This window comes from Gobius niger (assembly GCF_951799975.1).
Source record: "Gobius niger genome assembly, chromosome: 24".
NCBI classification, from domain to species: Eukaryota; Metazoa; Chordata; class Actinopteri; order Gobiiformes; family Gobiidae; genus Gobius; species Gobius niger.
The window spans coordinates 8,751,441-8,767,973 of record NC_136875.1 but is presented as its reverse complement, the minus strand read 5'-3'; the positions used below and the strand labels follow the sequence as shown (position 1 = coordinate 8,767,973).

Genomic DNA, 16,533 nt, shown 5'->3' with positions numbered 1-16,533 from the left:
TAGCTTAGACGAGTTGATGTGTACCTGTTTGGTCTCAGTCACGCTAATGTTGCTAGCATTTAGCCTCTCCCAGCAAAGGTATAGCTTCAAACTGGGGTGAAGTTAGAAGCTACCAAGCTGTTCCACGTTATTTAAATACAGTTATGTGAGCCTGTACTAGTTAAACATGTCGATTTTCTAAGCGGATAAAAGGGGGAACTATATTGTAAGGCGTAATAATACCAGGAGTAGTTTGGCATCCGCACAGTAAAGTGAAGATTACTGCGCAGTAAAGTGAAGATTACTGCGCAGTAAAGTGAAGATTACTGCGCGGATTTCGAACTACTCCTGGTATTATTACGCCTTACAATATAGTTCCCCCTTTTATCCGCTTAGAAAATCCACATTGTTTAATTTTGTGTGATTATACTTTGTAGTGGAACACTTCACGTAACCATATTTAAATAGGGAAAACGTGGAAGAGCTTGGTAGCTTCTATCTTGACCTGTTTTAGAGCTATAGAGGAGAGGGGGAGAGGCTAAATGCTAACGCCGTCTGCGCTGTGTTTACGTGACTGAAGGCACGGGTGAAGATCAGACAGGTCCTAAAGAACTCGTCAAAGCTAAGGTAAGAACATATCTCAGTATGTAAAAACGGTGGCCTATTCCTTTAATTTTGTGTAAGTAGACTTGGATCGTGCAACGTTTCTTCACTTCACTCCAGTTTGGAGCTATACCTTTGCTGGGAGAGGCTAATGCTAACAACGTCTTTGGTCTAGTTCCATGACAGAGCGCACAGACAAAGACCAGACAGAAAAAATGGTGGCCTGTTCCTTTAACATACATTCATACATGTACTTTTAATAACGCTGAACACAATTAAACTCAAAAAGGAGTTGGGGGAATATATTTTGAGTTTTTTCGCTCTTGTTTGTGTCCTACATAATCCCATGTGTTCATTCATAGTTGAATTTGGTTATTTAAAGGAACAGGCCACTGTTTTTACATACTGTGATATGTTCTTACCTGAGCTTAGACGAGTTGATACGTACCTGACTGGTCTCTGTGTGTGACCGTGGAAGAGCTTAGTCGCTTCTATCTTCACCTCGTTTGGAGCTATAGGAATATGCTGGGAGAGGCCAAATGCGAACAACATCTTTGGTCGTTTGGGACATATCTCAGTATGTAAAAATGGTGGCCTGTTCCTTTAAATGTGCAATATGCAACTTTTTATGCACAAATAAAAGTGAATATGCGTATTTGACCTTTCAGTGACTCAGTAGTGGTATGGGTGCCGGCTCCCGATGCTCCAAGACCAATTGTTATTTTCAGGTTTCTGGTAGGCTTTCACTGCTGATGGATCTGTGTCCATGGTTACGCATGCATTCCATCCAGAAAACTTACAAAAGAGCCTGGAATAAAATTGGAAATTGGAAAGCAAAGGCGCCAAGCTAATCGGCCATGCATCCGCTAGGTCACTGACAGGTCAAATATGAAGACATCAACCTCTTAACCCCAACTTCAACCAGTTCGGTACTACCCAAATCTAAAATCTTCCCCACTGGAGCTTACAGCTCAATAGGCTAGTGTAATGCCTCATTCTACTACAAAACCGATCCTAACGTTTTTCCCCCACATTGCCACTGCGTTCATCTCTTTTTGATTGCTTTATTTGTCGTGTTTTAATCCCTCTTTAGTCGTGTTTTTGTTGCTTTTTCTTTGGGTTATTGTTGCTTTTATTGTTGCTTTTTTTGTCGCACGTTTTTGTCAGTCTTTTGTCACTTTTTTTTGTCGCGTTCTCATCCTTCTTATCGTCACTATTTTGACACTTTTTTCAAGAAGCTTTTAGATCTGGGTTATAGAAAATGTGCTCGGTTCAGGTGGGGAGTCAGATATTAGCTGATTTCATCTTCACATTTATTCTCACTTCCCAGGCTCCATCCTCGGCCCGTCCAGCTCCTCCTCCCCAGAGCCCATGGACGAGGAGCGGGGAGCGGCTTCCACCTCCCCAGAACCTCCGGACCATGGGGGGACCTCCGCGACGACGGCTACGTCTACCGCAACCACCGCAACTACTTCCAACGCTCCAAACACTACGAGTACTGCTACTACTACTACGACTACTTCGACCACAGACGCCTCTCCGACGAACCATCGCACGACTCCGGGCGCGCCAAACGGATTTACGGACCTCCGGGCGGGTCCGGGTGAAGGTAAGGATCACCGTAGAGATGTCTGTGTAGGCTCTCAGTCGTACAGGAGTTGTCCATCTTCAATAAAGGGTTTTGAGTCATCTTCTGTACTCGAAGTGTTGAACGTTTCTATATAGGCAAAGATAAACTCCTCCCTTTGGTCTATGGTCTGAGCTGAAACTTTAGTGTTGCTGAAAAAGCCTTTTGGATGAAGAGGCGAAACGTTCAACACTTTACCTAGTACAGAAGATGACCCAAGAACCTTCACCACTGTATAGAGTTCTCTCAAAGTGAACGGAAATATCTTGGGCTTTGTAAGTTAGAAATCGGCTTGTAGTGGAATGGAATTGGTTTGTCGTCATCTCTATGAAGAAGAGTGCGGTTGGTAGAGGCCGACCGATATTTGGGAACCCGAGAGTGATAGAGGCTTCCTGTTGTTCGCACTGGAAAGAGAGAATGGAGGGCTTTAAAACGAGTTCTCTCACAAATCCCCTAGGCCTCATAGGAACAGAGAAACACTGCGACGTAAATTGGTTTGCTACAACTTTGTTAAACAAGTTTCACCAACTAAACTTCGGTCAATATGGACACGCTGAGAGATGAATCACTGAGTTAGTTTGAACCCCTAACTCATAAAGTTCTTCTTCTTCTCTGCAATTGTATTTTGGATCGCCGTGCAAGATGCCGCAAGCTAGCAACATTATGCTAATGCTAACGGCAACTAATCAAAGCTGGGAGAGAATCACCTCAAGCAGTGAAATAAATTCGACCACTGCTGTAGTGACTAAGTAGCCTATTTGTGTATTTCCAGGATTATAGACATTATAGACACACCAGACATTTGGAAAAAAATATCGATCAATAAATATCGGCTGTGCATATTTGGCATCGGTCAATACCAATCCAAAATAATCAGAATTGGCCTTAGACAAACCCCCATATCGGTCGACCTCTTGCTTTTTGAAAGTTAGGAATCAAGAATCGTGCTCCAGCCGAGCTTGAGACTTGCAGTATTTTTTTTTTTATATAACGTGAGTACTGTGTTTAGGGCCTAAGGAATCTAAATAGGAATCTCCGTCAGGTGGTGGAGTGAATGGTTGTGGCTGTAGGGTTCCACGATGGCGCTAACTGGAAGCCATACATCCCTCAGTCTGCCTCCAGTCAGGTAGTACTTGTGCACTTGTTTCGCAGTACCTCTGAAGGGCCCCGGTCCTCACTTTGGGAACAACTGGTCAAATGGTTTAAGTGATAGTCTGCAAGATTCTAAAATTAAAGATGTACAAGTAGGAAAAAAAATCACACCACATCCTGATTAGACATGAAAGCCACTCCCCAAAGGAAGGGCATTTAGTAAAATAAAAAGTCTTATTTTTCTAATGCAGATGGTAGAGCGGGTCGTCTCGTGATCGGAAGGTCGGGGGTTCGAATCCCGCCTATTGAAGGTGCTCATTGTTGTTGTGACACTTCACCCGCCTTGCCTCCAGTACCCGCGCACATTGGTGAATGAATCAGAGTACGAATGGGTGACTGGATCCTTGCTGTGAAGCGCTTTGAGTGCCTAATGTAGGTGGAAAAGCCATTTACCATTCATCGGTGTCAGATCGTCCGATACCCGATTATTGCAAAATCCCCAACTATTGGCGTCGACGATCCAAATTCAACACTGTCTATTGAATTTGTAAAACATTTCATCCTACCGACTATCGCTTTAAGGCTGCTGCTGAATCCGCCATCTTTGTTTTTTGAGCCAAACACCCAACAAAGAACTTGCGCCTGCAGCATTGCATTTGCAACACAACTGGCACGGAGACAGAAGGCACTCGGATGGAAATTGGCGTGTGCTCCTAACGGGAACTTCCTGCTTTTACTCCACCACATTTGAAAGATACATGTACTTTCTACTCCACTGTAATACACTCCAGAACCAGGGGCGTAGCACCAAATTCTGGGCCCTAAGTACAAACTATCTTTTTGGACCCCCCTCATATTTCTTGTTCTTTAACCACATAACAGTGGTTTGACAGTGCAGTTGATTTATTTTCTATTATAACTTTATTATATACAGCGACCTAAAAATCTAGATTAGTCCTGGATACTTTTGTTTTTGTTTGCTGTGTACTCGATGTTTGACTTGAAATTTCATCTGGATTGGCTTCAGTTACAGAAATTGAATAACCTTCAATCCCGGTAGTGATATAGATATTTAAATAGGTGGTGGAATATTCTGCATGCAAAATGATTATTGGCATACCACATTAAACAGGACCAGGGACAGAGGATATGTGTGCTGTGAATAACAAATGTGTGACTTTAAAGTAGTATATGTTGTCTCATGAACATAAAAGCTCAAGGGCTTCAGCCTCATTTAGTCTCGCACCATATTTGAAGCCGGCTGAACCATTTGGCACATTTTTAAATTCATCCATCATTATTGTTTGTGCAAAATTCTGTCTAGCAACCATTGTATTTCAGCCCGGTTGTGTTCAATTCTAATAGTATCAATTATGAGGAAACTTGGAAAGTACAAAACGCTTTTTGCAGCACTTTTTAGGGCCCCCACCCTGCTCTGGGCCCTGGGTACACAGTACCCTTTACCCCCCCCAGTCCGACGCCCCTGTCCAGAACAACAGGGGGCGCCGTGCAGATTTACTGCTAAACACCACTGACTGGCAAAGAAAAGGAAGACGGTGCTGTGGGTGAATTTTTATGCTTTTTCATTTTTCTGTAAACTTTGATGACTTGGGGGGGGGAGGGAAAAATCGCAACTCCGGTCCGAGCAGATCGCCGTCGTCCCGGTCGGTGCCCCGGTTTTACTCGCCCCGATCAAAAGCCACGTCCCGAAAATATACACGTGAGTCAGCGCGGGCCGTCTTGTCCGTACTTGAGCGTGAACTGGCTGCGGGATACTAACACCGCGTTGCCACATTGGGATGACTCATCCTCCCAAGGGCTCCCAGACTTGACACAAATGAAGGAAGTGTTTCTTTTGTCTGGCCCAGAGTGACTCACCGCGTCTGGGGTCGGGCCAGCGGCAGCGGCGGCGGCGGCAGCAGCGGCCCTCGGGCGGTGGACGCGGTTCAGGATGTTGTGTGAAGACGAAACCAAAAAAGTCCAAACACGACGGACCAGGAAATTTGCGTGTTCAGCTTTTGAATGATTACTGTCCAGACTGCCTCTTTCTACGCATTACTTTCATATCAGCGCTCAAATTGCCTCCACTTCTGCTCCACTCTCTCTACACTCGGGCTGCGATCGGTCATGGTTCTGGTGCGTTGCTCGAGCCATCGGTGTTGCGGCGTTTGAAGAAGTAATGGGAGATCACGGGGCAGGTCCCGCGAGGTGTGGTTAAGCGTTTTGGGGAAGTGCGCTGCCCGCTGTCATGGCAACCCGCCGCAAAATCGTGGCTTTGTTTGACTTTTAAGGCAAGTCTCAACCTTAATATGATGATGCTGCGAGCTGGGAGAAATAGTCATGTGGTTTCTGAAGAGGATAGAAGCTATACGGTATACGCTGACACTAAACATTCAATTTGATAAAATGTCTCCTTTCAAAATGAATAAATGTGTTGGATCTTTGATAGCGTCTATGCTGCTTGGAGCGCCTGCTGCTGTGAGAAGGTTGACTCAGCCAACATCTCAGCTCAATGCTAACTAATTCATGGACCCCAGTTTCTGAGCAGGAGGGTTCTGGTGACAGACTTTGAGAGACGCTTTCGGGTTCAACCCATTAGGCAACAGAATCAAGAACTTAATCGATAAAGAAATGACCAAATCTAGATCTAGAAATCGATCTGCATGAGTGAATGATAAATGACTCTTCTGCTGATCCACTTTTGCACATGTTACTTGCTCTGCACATGACATACGACTCCAGGTGTGTTCAAAGGCCAAAAAGGTACATTTTTCAGTACTTACCGTAAATGCTCTAATATAGGCCCGGGCCTTTATTTACTCAAGGGCATCTAGGACCAGGCCTTTATTGGAACCAAGCCACAATTAGAGACAGGCCTTTATTTCTATTTGAGCAAAACGGACGACCAGGAAAATGAAGAAAAATGAGATTTGTGTCCATTTGCACCTAAAATATTAGGTTCATTTATTAATTAACATTTCAAACACTCTCCCATTGGCTGGAACATTGACACCTTTTATTTTGTCGGGACAACAGGAAGTGTTTCGATGCTGTAATCGGAGCATTGACATCAATGTCACTGCAGGTTTCTGTTTCGTTTTTACCGCGGACTGGATTATTTGTTGTTATCTTGTGTAAAGGCGAGTTTAGACGTAGCGTTTGTGTTTGTGATCGATCATGAGACTGACCCGAGAGAAGACGAGACGCTCGCGCTGATGGGAGGAGTTATTTTGAGGCGTGGGACTGACCTGCACACGGAGCAGCTGGACGTGCTTTGAAGACACGATGGTGACGTTATTATTAAAAGTGGCTAAATCTGTGTCAAAGTTACACTTGGATCAGCTCCTCCGCAGCGTCCCCCTCGGCCCGGGTTCCCGTCTGTTTACTTCCTGCACGTGAGTTTTCTTTTACACGAGTATGAGACAAATTCCTAACTTGGGGAATATTTCTACCGCTATAGTTTCTAATAAAAGCCCTGGCCTGTTTTAGAGACCGGCTTTAATTTGCCTCCGCCAGCCGCGAACCCGGCCTCTGTTAGAGACCCGGCCGCTAATGGAATACACGCCAGTATTAGAGAATTTACGGTATCTCTTCAGGATAGGTCGATTGCTTTCACGCCATTTTCTTAGTTTTTTTGGTCGGGACAGTGCATGTTAATGAACATACATGGGACTCATGCATGTAAACACGCCACACACTCTCAATCATCCTAGCCTATTGTACATGTTTTAGTGGTAAGGGGAAACCGGAGTACCCAGAGGAAACCTACGCAGACAAATATTCCTCCTCAACAGTATGTAATGTGTGTATGCTTATTTAAAGCATGTCCTGCTATGACATAAAACTGAAAAACAAAATGACCAAGGACACGTCAGTCTAATATGTAATACGCTACTTCACCCTTAGCTGAAATATGGCTTTAATATTTAATTAACTGTAGATAATAACAAAATATGGCAGAGTTTTAATAAGCTATAGCGTGATAAGATTTCAAAGGGTGCTCTTTTATGGCGTGTACTGAAGCTGAGGTCTGGTCTCAACAGGCTGCTGCTCCAGTGCGGTTCACCTCCACCAGTTAATGATAATATTTGCGAGAGGAGTTTTACAGTGATTAACCCGACGGCGTGTGCCTCGACACGTCCGCGACACCTCGCCCAAGCACAATGCTCGGGTCAAAGCATCATTCGCTTCATGCACAGTACACGGGTCAAATATGTTACTCCAAAGCAAGTTCAAGTGACTCATTCAAACGCTGCTTTCTGTAGAAAATGGTCAGCAAAGTTGAAATCATTGTAAATAAGAAATGAGAGCGCAGTCGGCCTGGCTGGGCGGAGGTTTGGGGGTGGAGGCAGGAGGGGAGAGAGGGCAACAAGGCCCTGCTTTGAGCGGCCCCTCACCCACTCCTCACATCGGGCCTAAGTTCACCGAGGCCTGCAGTTATGGACCGGCCTGTATGGATATAAGGAGTCCACGAGTTGGTAAAAAGCCAGCGCATATAGGACTTAGGAAGTAGGAAAGGAAACCCCTTGTGCTTTATAATTTCAGATCATTGCCAAACAATACCATTTTTTAAGACTTTATATTGGCCGATACCGACACAATCCAGTCCTCTTCAAAAAGGCTATGATGTTTTAGATACTAATATTAATAAATTGTATACATTGTAGAAGTACTGCATTTGACAGAAGTTACACCAACTTGACAGTCAATTACAGGCTTTTTTTTTTTAAATAAACATGTACGTATATTTTAAAGGTGCACTTTGCAACTTTTTATGTAAAAAAAAAAAGTTGATATTAATATAACAACAACAACAAAGGACCAGTTGCCAGACAGTAGACACAATATACGATCTATACATGGACTTATTCAAATAAACAAGTCTGCCTCCTCATCCAGGCTTTACAAAAAAAAAAGTTTCCAACACTGATCCAGAACTTTTCAGGCTTTTGAACAAACAATTCACCAATTACAGTTATACATTTCTAAGATCAAGAAATGAGTTTCACTTTCAACCTCTCTTGACTCACACACTCTACAGAGTCTATGTGTTTGACCTTTCACTGACCCAGCAGATGCTTGGGTGGTTAGCATAGCACCTTTGCCTTCTATCCTGATGGCCTGTAGGATGCTCCCGATTTTTAGGTTTTCACTGCTGATTGAACCGTATCCATGGCTACGGATGCATTCCATTCTGAAAACCTACCAGAAACCCTAAAAAACTGAAATAAAATTGATCGTGAAGCAGAAAGAGAATGCGCCAAGCTAGCCACCCATACAGCGGCTGGATCAAAGGTCAAATATGTATTAACATCAAGTCTGTGTAGGCTCTCAGTCGTACAGGAGTTGTCCATCTTTAATGAAGGTCCTTGAGTCGTCTTTTGTTCTCTGAGTTGAAGTGTAGAACGTTTTGCCTCTTCATCCAAAAAGCTTCGTCAGCGACACTAAAGTTTATGCTCAGCCCGCAGACCAGATGTATAGACCACTGGGAGGCGTTTAGCTTGGCTAATGTCTATTAAGGCGAGACACTGCAGGTGAATAGGGAAAAAATAAATAAATGTAGAGATCTCAATTTGAAACTTTTGCTGAACATTACAGATATAAATATGAGAAAAAAATGTATTGCATTTTTTCTGTCATTTTATGTTTTCACATAAAAATAAGGCATTTTGAGCATTAAAATGGCCAAAATTGCCTATATTTTGGGCAACGAAATCTAAATAATGAATTTAGCCAGATTCAATTTTATGGTTTTATTTTATTGACATATTAGTAACTAAGATTTTTTGTGTGTGGATATTTTGTTTAGTTTTTCAATAAACTGATCATCCGTGAAAAAATCTGTAAAAACTCAAATTTCGCCTGTTTTTTTTGTTTCAAAGCTGAATAAATCAGGCTAGGAATTAGATATTAAAAAATCCCTCTGATAAAACCTTCAAAATATTGTTAGGTCTCAGACTGGAAAGTTTGGAATCTGTGGGAGCTTCTATAAGGGCTCAGGCTCTGCCCGAGTGCGGCTTCTCTCATTCAGAGAAAACCAGCCCTGAAGTTTTGTAGCGACTGCGCATGCGCGGCCCGTTCTCCGACTTTTTCGCACCAGCGTCTCGTAGGAGGAAAAATACCATATTTGGGTGAAAGCGTCGTCACGGGGACCCTTCGCAGGACACGTGGATGTAAAATCTGTCAATATTTATGAATGAAAACCCGCTTGAAAGACGGCCTTTCTACGCGGCGCAGCAGCTACTTCCGGGTTGCCCCCACCTCGCAGACAAAACATCATAAAATAAACATCATGCGGGTGAGTTTTGTCATTTTTATATCTGACATGAAAACTAAGACGTAAAGGGAGGAAAATAGATAAAAATCTCCACTTCGACCACTGCGTGAAAAATCAATACTTTCACCTGCCGTGTCTCGCCTTAATGTCTACTCCAACCTGTAGGTAAACTTCTTTGCAGTTCTAAGTCTTTGTAGTTCTAAGTCCTATTGACCTGATCACTGTCAGCCTATTGATCTGTCCCGGGCCGAGTTTAAGATAGTAATATCAACTTTTTTGTTACATAAAAAGTTGCATGGTGCACCTTTGCAATTAAAAGTTGATATGTTAAGAAACCGAAACCTGAAATGTAAAAAAAAAAGTGTTTTGCCTGCAGTGTCTCCCCTACAACATAACTGGTGTCTGGACTCACAGAAGAAGTTACTAATTTAAAGAGGGGGTTTTATGCAAAATCGACTTTTTCAAGCTTTACATCATGTTATTATGTCATTCCCTCATCAAAAACATGCCTGAAGTGTTGCCTTGGCACATTCATGTATTTTTGAGTAATCTGTAAAAACTCTGATGGCGGCCATTTTAGGGATAGGTTTGCCTGAGTCCTCCTAGGAACGCCCCCACCTCCTGGAGACGCCTCCGAGCTTTCGTCACCAGCCGAGTAACCGACCACTGCTCCTCAGCAGAACCCCCTCCCCACTGATGCCACAGACAGCGTGTGGAGGGGGCGTGTCGGAAAGGCTCAGCGGTTCTTAAAGAGACAGAGGCCTATTTCAAGACATTCGCTACAGCCATTTTGAGAGAGCAATTTTATACAAGGCAGTTATTTTAATTTACTGCATTTACAGACCAACAGAAGGTTCATCATTGTAGTGTGCTATAGACTGGTGCTATGTGATTGAAAAAAGCATAACACCCCATCTTTAAGTTACTTCTTAATGGTCGTACAAAGGTGTACTTATCTCTTCAACCAGTGGCTTTGGAGATCCCAGCAGCTCTCCAATAACTCTCCAAGTAAACAAAGACTTTCAACATTTTTAAATTCACTCGATGAGGCACAATTTCTATTTCCATTTTGTAAAAGTAGCTTAGGGCGTTCAAAAAAATGTTTGAAAGCCCCTGGTGTGCATTACATTGTGATCTGGTGATGGTAGCCAAGAGAAAAAGAAAAGGCCTACTCTCTTCTGCCGTACGAGGGTCATGACTGTAGAAGCTAAAGGACAGAGGGAAGAGAGAGTACCGTAATATGACCGGCTGGAGAGGCTGTGTCAGAAATGTGTCTTATTTTTATGTTGTTTACACGGTCCACACCGACGCCAGTTCCCCGTGAAAACAGCAGCGTCCATGTGCTCCTCTCTGTCGGTGCGTTCTCCAGAGCAGCACTGGCTGTTGAAAGACGCTCGCCGAGGCATGAAGAAGCGCCGCTCCCGTGTGTTTGTCGAAGGCACCTCCGTGACACACAGTATTGACTCCTGGATCGCTCTGGTTTCTGCTTTCTTACGTAGAGCATTCGATCGTTCGGACATTGATCGCGCAGTTCAACGTAAGAAAATGTGGCGGTCAAATCTGTTGGCGTCTGGAGATCTGGGACGGCAAAGTGCTTTGAAAGAAGACTCTTCAGACATCCACATTGTCACAGAAAATGGAGTGGTCACCAGGAACGAAAGAAGAGTCTCCGGTAGTTTTGTTCATCATGGAAGAGTCAATGATGGCTCCTTCCAGTTTTTAATAATAATGCATTCTCACGGTAGGTTAATCGTAAATCATTTTAGGATCCACGGTGAACCTCTGTCAAGTCTCATGAGCTGTGGCGCATCATGTTGTTCCAAACGATAAAGGCTGAAGAAACAGCGTCCAGTGTTAAAGCAGTGCTAAGTAACTTGTTTACCTTAGTAAATCCTTTCCGTAGTCTCTCTGGGGGTAATACAAGTGTTAATTGTATTACTACCCCTCTGGCCAGAAAACCACAATTTGCAACTTGACTGCCACCGGACCAGAGCAACCAATGCGCACTAATAGAATCACGAAGAAGAAGCTAGCATGCTAACGGGCAAAGCTAGCTCCAGCCTAGCGCCACTTAAACAGTATTTACGGCCGAGTTTGAGGGAAAATAAATATTTCCATTGTGTAATTGGATGTACAATATCCCTCTCTCCCTTTGCCTTTTCTACAACACCTGCTGTTGCGCTTATGGCCTCCAGGGGCAAGAGTTACTTAGTGCTGCGTTAAATCCAGCCCAGAACACATGAAGTCAGCGGCAGGTTCAATAATCCGTTGTACAGTAAAAAGTAAAAGTACAGTTTAGTCTAGTTTAGATTATTGCTTTATTTGGTTGGGACCGGATTGTAGTCTTTTCATCCGTCGTCCCCCATACGCACTCTCAAACACACTCTTATTCATCCTGGCCTATTGTGCATGTTTTTAGTGGTAGGGGAAACCGGAGTACCCGGAGGAAACCTACGCAGACACGGGGAGAACATGCAAGCTCCACACAGAAAGCCCATGTCCTTGGTGGGAATCGAACCCGGACCTTCTAGCTGTGAAGCACAAGCACTAGCTGCCCAGAGTGCATAACATTACCAAAGGAAGAGTCCCAAAAGAACTATGTGCTGCTGCGTGTGTTATGGGAACTAGCTGTAGGTTAAATTGTTTAGGAACTCTTGTAATCATAGTGAATTCAGTAGGATAGAAAGTCTGTTGAAAACATTCACAGCCATTTGCGTCCTTTCGATATGGCTAATAATATTCTAATGCCTTGTTTTTTTGTGTGTGAGAAAAATCCAACAGTTATTTCCGTCCTTAGCTTGTTTAACCGTGAATAGTCAAGATTTTTCCTCACAATAATCGTGACTCAAAACTTTAGCACCGTGCCATCCTGACCAGACCGGAATCGATATTTGGTGAAATGATTCGTGGACAGGAACACGATCTTACGGAAACACATCATTCTTCTTTGTTCTGGCTCATTCCCGCCATAGTGCCCCCCATTGGTGATACATTGCTAAAGCTTGAGCGCAGTTTCCACAAGCGGTTCGATGAAACGATGACGCAAATGTGGCTCCTAATCCCGACAAATCCACTCTCAGGGTTGAGAAAAGTGAAGAGTGGATGGAAGAAAGGGCTGTTTGTTGGATTGAGAAAGGAAAACGTCCTCTTGACCGAATCCTTTTAAATCGAAAAGACATCACTAACTCCTCGGTTATGTCCTGTGCGAACAAACTCCTGGCCCCTCAGGTTGACTGTCCAGGCATTTCTAAGGCATACTTTAGTCAGAGAATGTGTTTTCCACCGCAGCTCTCGCAAACCGACCGAGGAACTGCTGCTGACGGCGCTCATGTCACTCAGTGCCGATTTGAGCGCGGCCGAGCTCCTTCGCAGATGGCTCTCGTCAACAAACACACTTCTAGGCCATGTGTTGAAAGACTTTTTTGAACTTTTGACTTGGTAATAAAGTCTGTTCATATGTAATCTCCTGGAAGCAATGACATTTTAAGGGGAGACACTACAGGAAAGACTATTTTTTTTTTTTTTCAGTTTTCAGGTTTTGGGCCAGATTGGTGTCTGAACATACAAGCTTTCACCTGGAAACAAAAAATATGCCTAATCTTCACAATAACATGTTTAAATATTGCGCTGATTCAATGTTCCCCCATAGACTTATATGGGAGAACGTAATTTCAAGGGCCTTTTTCTCAAAACACATTTTCCTCTCATTGTGGCGACACTATCTCTACATCAGTCGCTCCTAAAGACTTACAATTTTCCAACCTTGGACTGAACAATATTTTGAAGAGTTTTTCAGAGGGATTGTTTAATATCTAATTCTTAGCCTGATTTATTGAGTTTTGAATGTAAAAAAAAAAAGGCGGAAATTACATTTTTTACATATTTTTCCACTAAAAACAGATCATTTTAAAACTCCCCCCTGAAAACGTCTTGGTAACTCATTCATCAATAAAATAAAAGCATAAATTTGAATGTAGCTCAATCCGTTATTCAGATTTCGTCGCCGAAAAGATGGGAAATTTGGGGCATTTTTAGGCGTAAAACACCTTGTTTTTGCATAAAAAGATAAAATGACAGAAAACGTGCAATGTATTTTTTTCTCACATTTATGCCAGTCATCTACAGCAAAAGTTTCAAACTGATATCTGCAAATTTGCCATTTTTCCCTATTCACCTGCAGTGTCTCGCCGCCCACACAAATTCAAGATTAATTACATTTCACCCTCTTTTCGAAGCATCCTTTCAAGAGTTCTGGACTGTACAAATGACTTTCAGAAGGATATTCGACTTAACTAATGCAAGAAAGAGTTAGCTTGAGATAGAACAAAGTCGTGAAAGCGTGTATTTCCTTGTTTGTAGACAATCACGTACATACTATAACGTTCACGTGCTTGTCAGTCCGCTTCGTCCAGCTGCACAGCGACTCTTATCTGTTCCTGCCCGGTCCTCCTCGGGTTGTGAGGCAGGCATTTTTCTTTTTGCGTGTGTGTATGGGGAATCTGTGAGACAAAGCCACAGCATCAAATCCCCATTAGGCCTGTTGTACACGACACCGGGGCCCTTAATGAGCTGCTCCGTTCTCCCCTTAATCTACGAAGCTTTGGACCTCTTCCAGCGACTCCGCCGCCTCGCTCCCTCTCTCCACCGCCTCATGCGTTCCTCCCATTGCGTGTTTGAAGTGTCCCTAATGGCGGCAGGATAAAAGCGCAGGTTTCCTTAACGCGCAGGGGGGGGAGGACCGCGGCGTTTGTTGTTTGGGTCACAAAAGTGCGGCGTGTTTTGAATTAGTTCCACTCGTTACCGTTTGGCCCCCAGGGTCAGCGCTGCGCCGTTTCCACTGCGGAGGAGGAGGAGGAGGACGTACTCCAAACCTGGACTCAAGCTAGGTTTACAAAGGGTTACCGTGCAGGGTGTGTGTCTGCATTTCACCTATCCTTCGGTGGGATGGCAGGGATTGAAATGTCAATTCCACGCAGCTTCTTCCGGTTGTGGTTTCCTTTGGCAAGGCACTTCCACCACATGGCTTGGGTAATGGGTTGCGGACAGGGGACACGCAACATGACGAAATAATGACGTCTCGTGATCCCTGAACCACTCTTTCACAGCATGAGCCCGACCAATCCTGGCATTGTCGTCTTGGAACACGCCCGTGCCATCGGGGAAGAAGTAATCCACTGATGGAATAACCTGGTCGTTCAGATGATCTCATTCTTTGGGCGCAAATTGCTGAACCTAGACCCGACCAACTGCATCAACACCAGATCAGAAGAGTTACCGTAGTTAAGGGGAGACACTACAGGCAAAACTCATTTTTTTCAGTTTTCAGGTTTTGGGCCAAATTGGTCTCTGAACATACAAGCTTTCACCCGGAAACCAAAAATATACCTAATCTTCACAACAACATGTTTAAATATTGCGCTGATTCAATGTTCCCCCATAGACTTATATGGGAGAATGCAATTTCAAGGGCCTTTTTCTCAAAACACATTTTTCTGTCATTGTGGCGACACTATGTCCACGTCAGTCGGACCTAAAGACTTCACATTTTCCAGCCTTGGACTGAACAATATTTGGAAGATTTTTTCAGAGGGATTTTTTATTATTTAATCCCTAAGCCCCGTTTATTGAGTTTTGAATGTCAAAAAATAAGGCGAAAATTAATTTTTTACAAATTTTTCCACTAAAAAACAGCTTATTTTAAAACTAAACAAGAAATCCAAAATCCGCTCTGAAAAAGTCTTGGTAACTCATTCATCAATAAAATGAAACCATAAATTTGAATGGAGCTCTATCCATTATTCAGATTTCGTCGCCGAAAAGATGGGAAATTTGGGGCATTTTTAGGCATAAAACACCTTATATGAAAAGATAAAATGACAGAAAACTTGCAATGTATTTTTTTCTCACATTTATGTCAGTGATCGACAGCAAAAGTTTCAAATTGATATCTGTAAATATACATTTATTCCCTATTCACCTGCAGTGTCTCGCCTTAAATCCAGGTTGTGAATAAGACTGTAAACTTTGCACTGCGTTTACATTTTTATACTATCTTTCATTCTGTTTTTTTTTTTTTAATTATTATTCATTGTACAAAAGATACTACTTGTTTGCATATCATCCTGTTCTCCTTTGATTGCACATTTTCCTGACTACTTGCACCCCTAGAGTGTTCTCAAGAACCGATGCAACAAGTGAATTTCTCCATAAAGTTTTGTCTAAACTTATTTAATCTAAGTCAAATCAGGCTCTGTAAATTTAATCAAATAATGCAATAAAATGTGAATAATACGATATTACATGTATGTACTGTAGTAGGGCTGGGTATTGCTAAAAGGATTAGATTTTGTATTACATTTCTTTAAATTATTTGCGTATCACGACACAAGCGCCTCGGTACGCTATAAATATACGCTAGGGCTGCACAATTTTGAAGTGACTTGCGATATGCGACACTGCTGTGCAATATCGCGATAACGGTATAATGGCGATATTTCACTAAACGCGATATGTTCCATTTTTTGGGCAAATTGTGTCAAAAGAAGACTTAAAAAACACCCCATCAGGACCAAAACAAGGGTAGAATTTAACAAAGCTAGTAAATGTTCAACTAAAACTGAACTTTTACACATGACTTGCAAAAAAAAAAGGGTCAATCTCAGTCCGATGAAGGCTACGGTGATGTTGCGATATATTGTGGCTTCTCGCGATACGGATATTGCATCAGCTAATATCGCGCTACGATATTTATGCTAATTTTCAACACCTGTCCACCGGGGACTTTTAGCCTTCGACAGATTAAACAGATTTTTAACCTGAACAAGACAAGGCACAATTTGCACATGAGAACAACTCTGGCTGGATTTTAGCAAACGTTTGAGCTCACTGCTAAAGATGTTGATATTAAAGCAGTACTAAGTAACTTGTTTACCTTCATAAATCCTTTCCGTTGGCC

The 16,533-nt window shown here is 43.0% G+C and overlaps 1 protein-coding gene across 1 annotated transcript in view; it reads left to right on the top strand.

Annotated features, from left to right (window-relative positions):
• Positions 1-2,006: 2,006 nt before the first annotated feature.
• The window catches only part of mdfi (MyoD family inhibitor), a gene marked incomplete at its 3' end in the record, with an annotated part of 55,048 nt that continues 40,521 nt past the window's right edge, over positions 2,007-16,533 (top strand). The window contains exon 1 of the mRNA XM_079582228.1: positions 2,007-2,191. The remainder of the gene's footprint in view (positions 2,192-16,533) is intronic.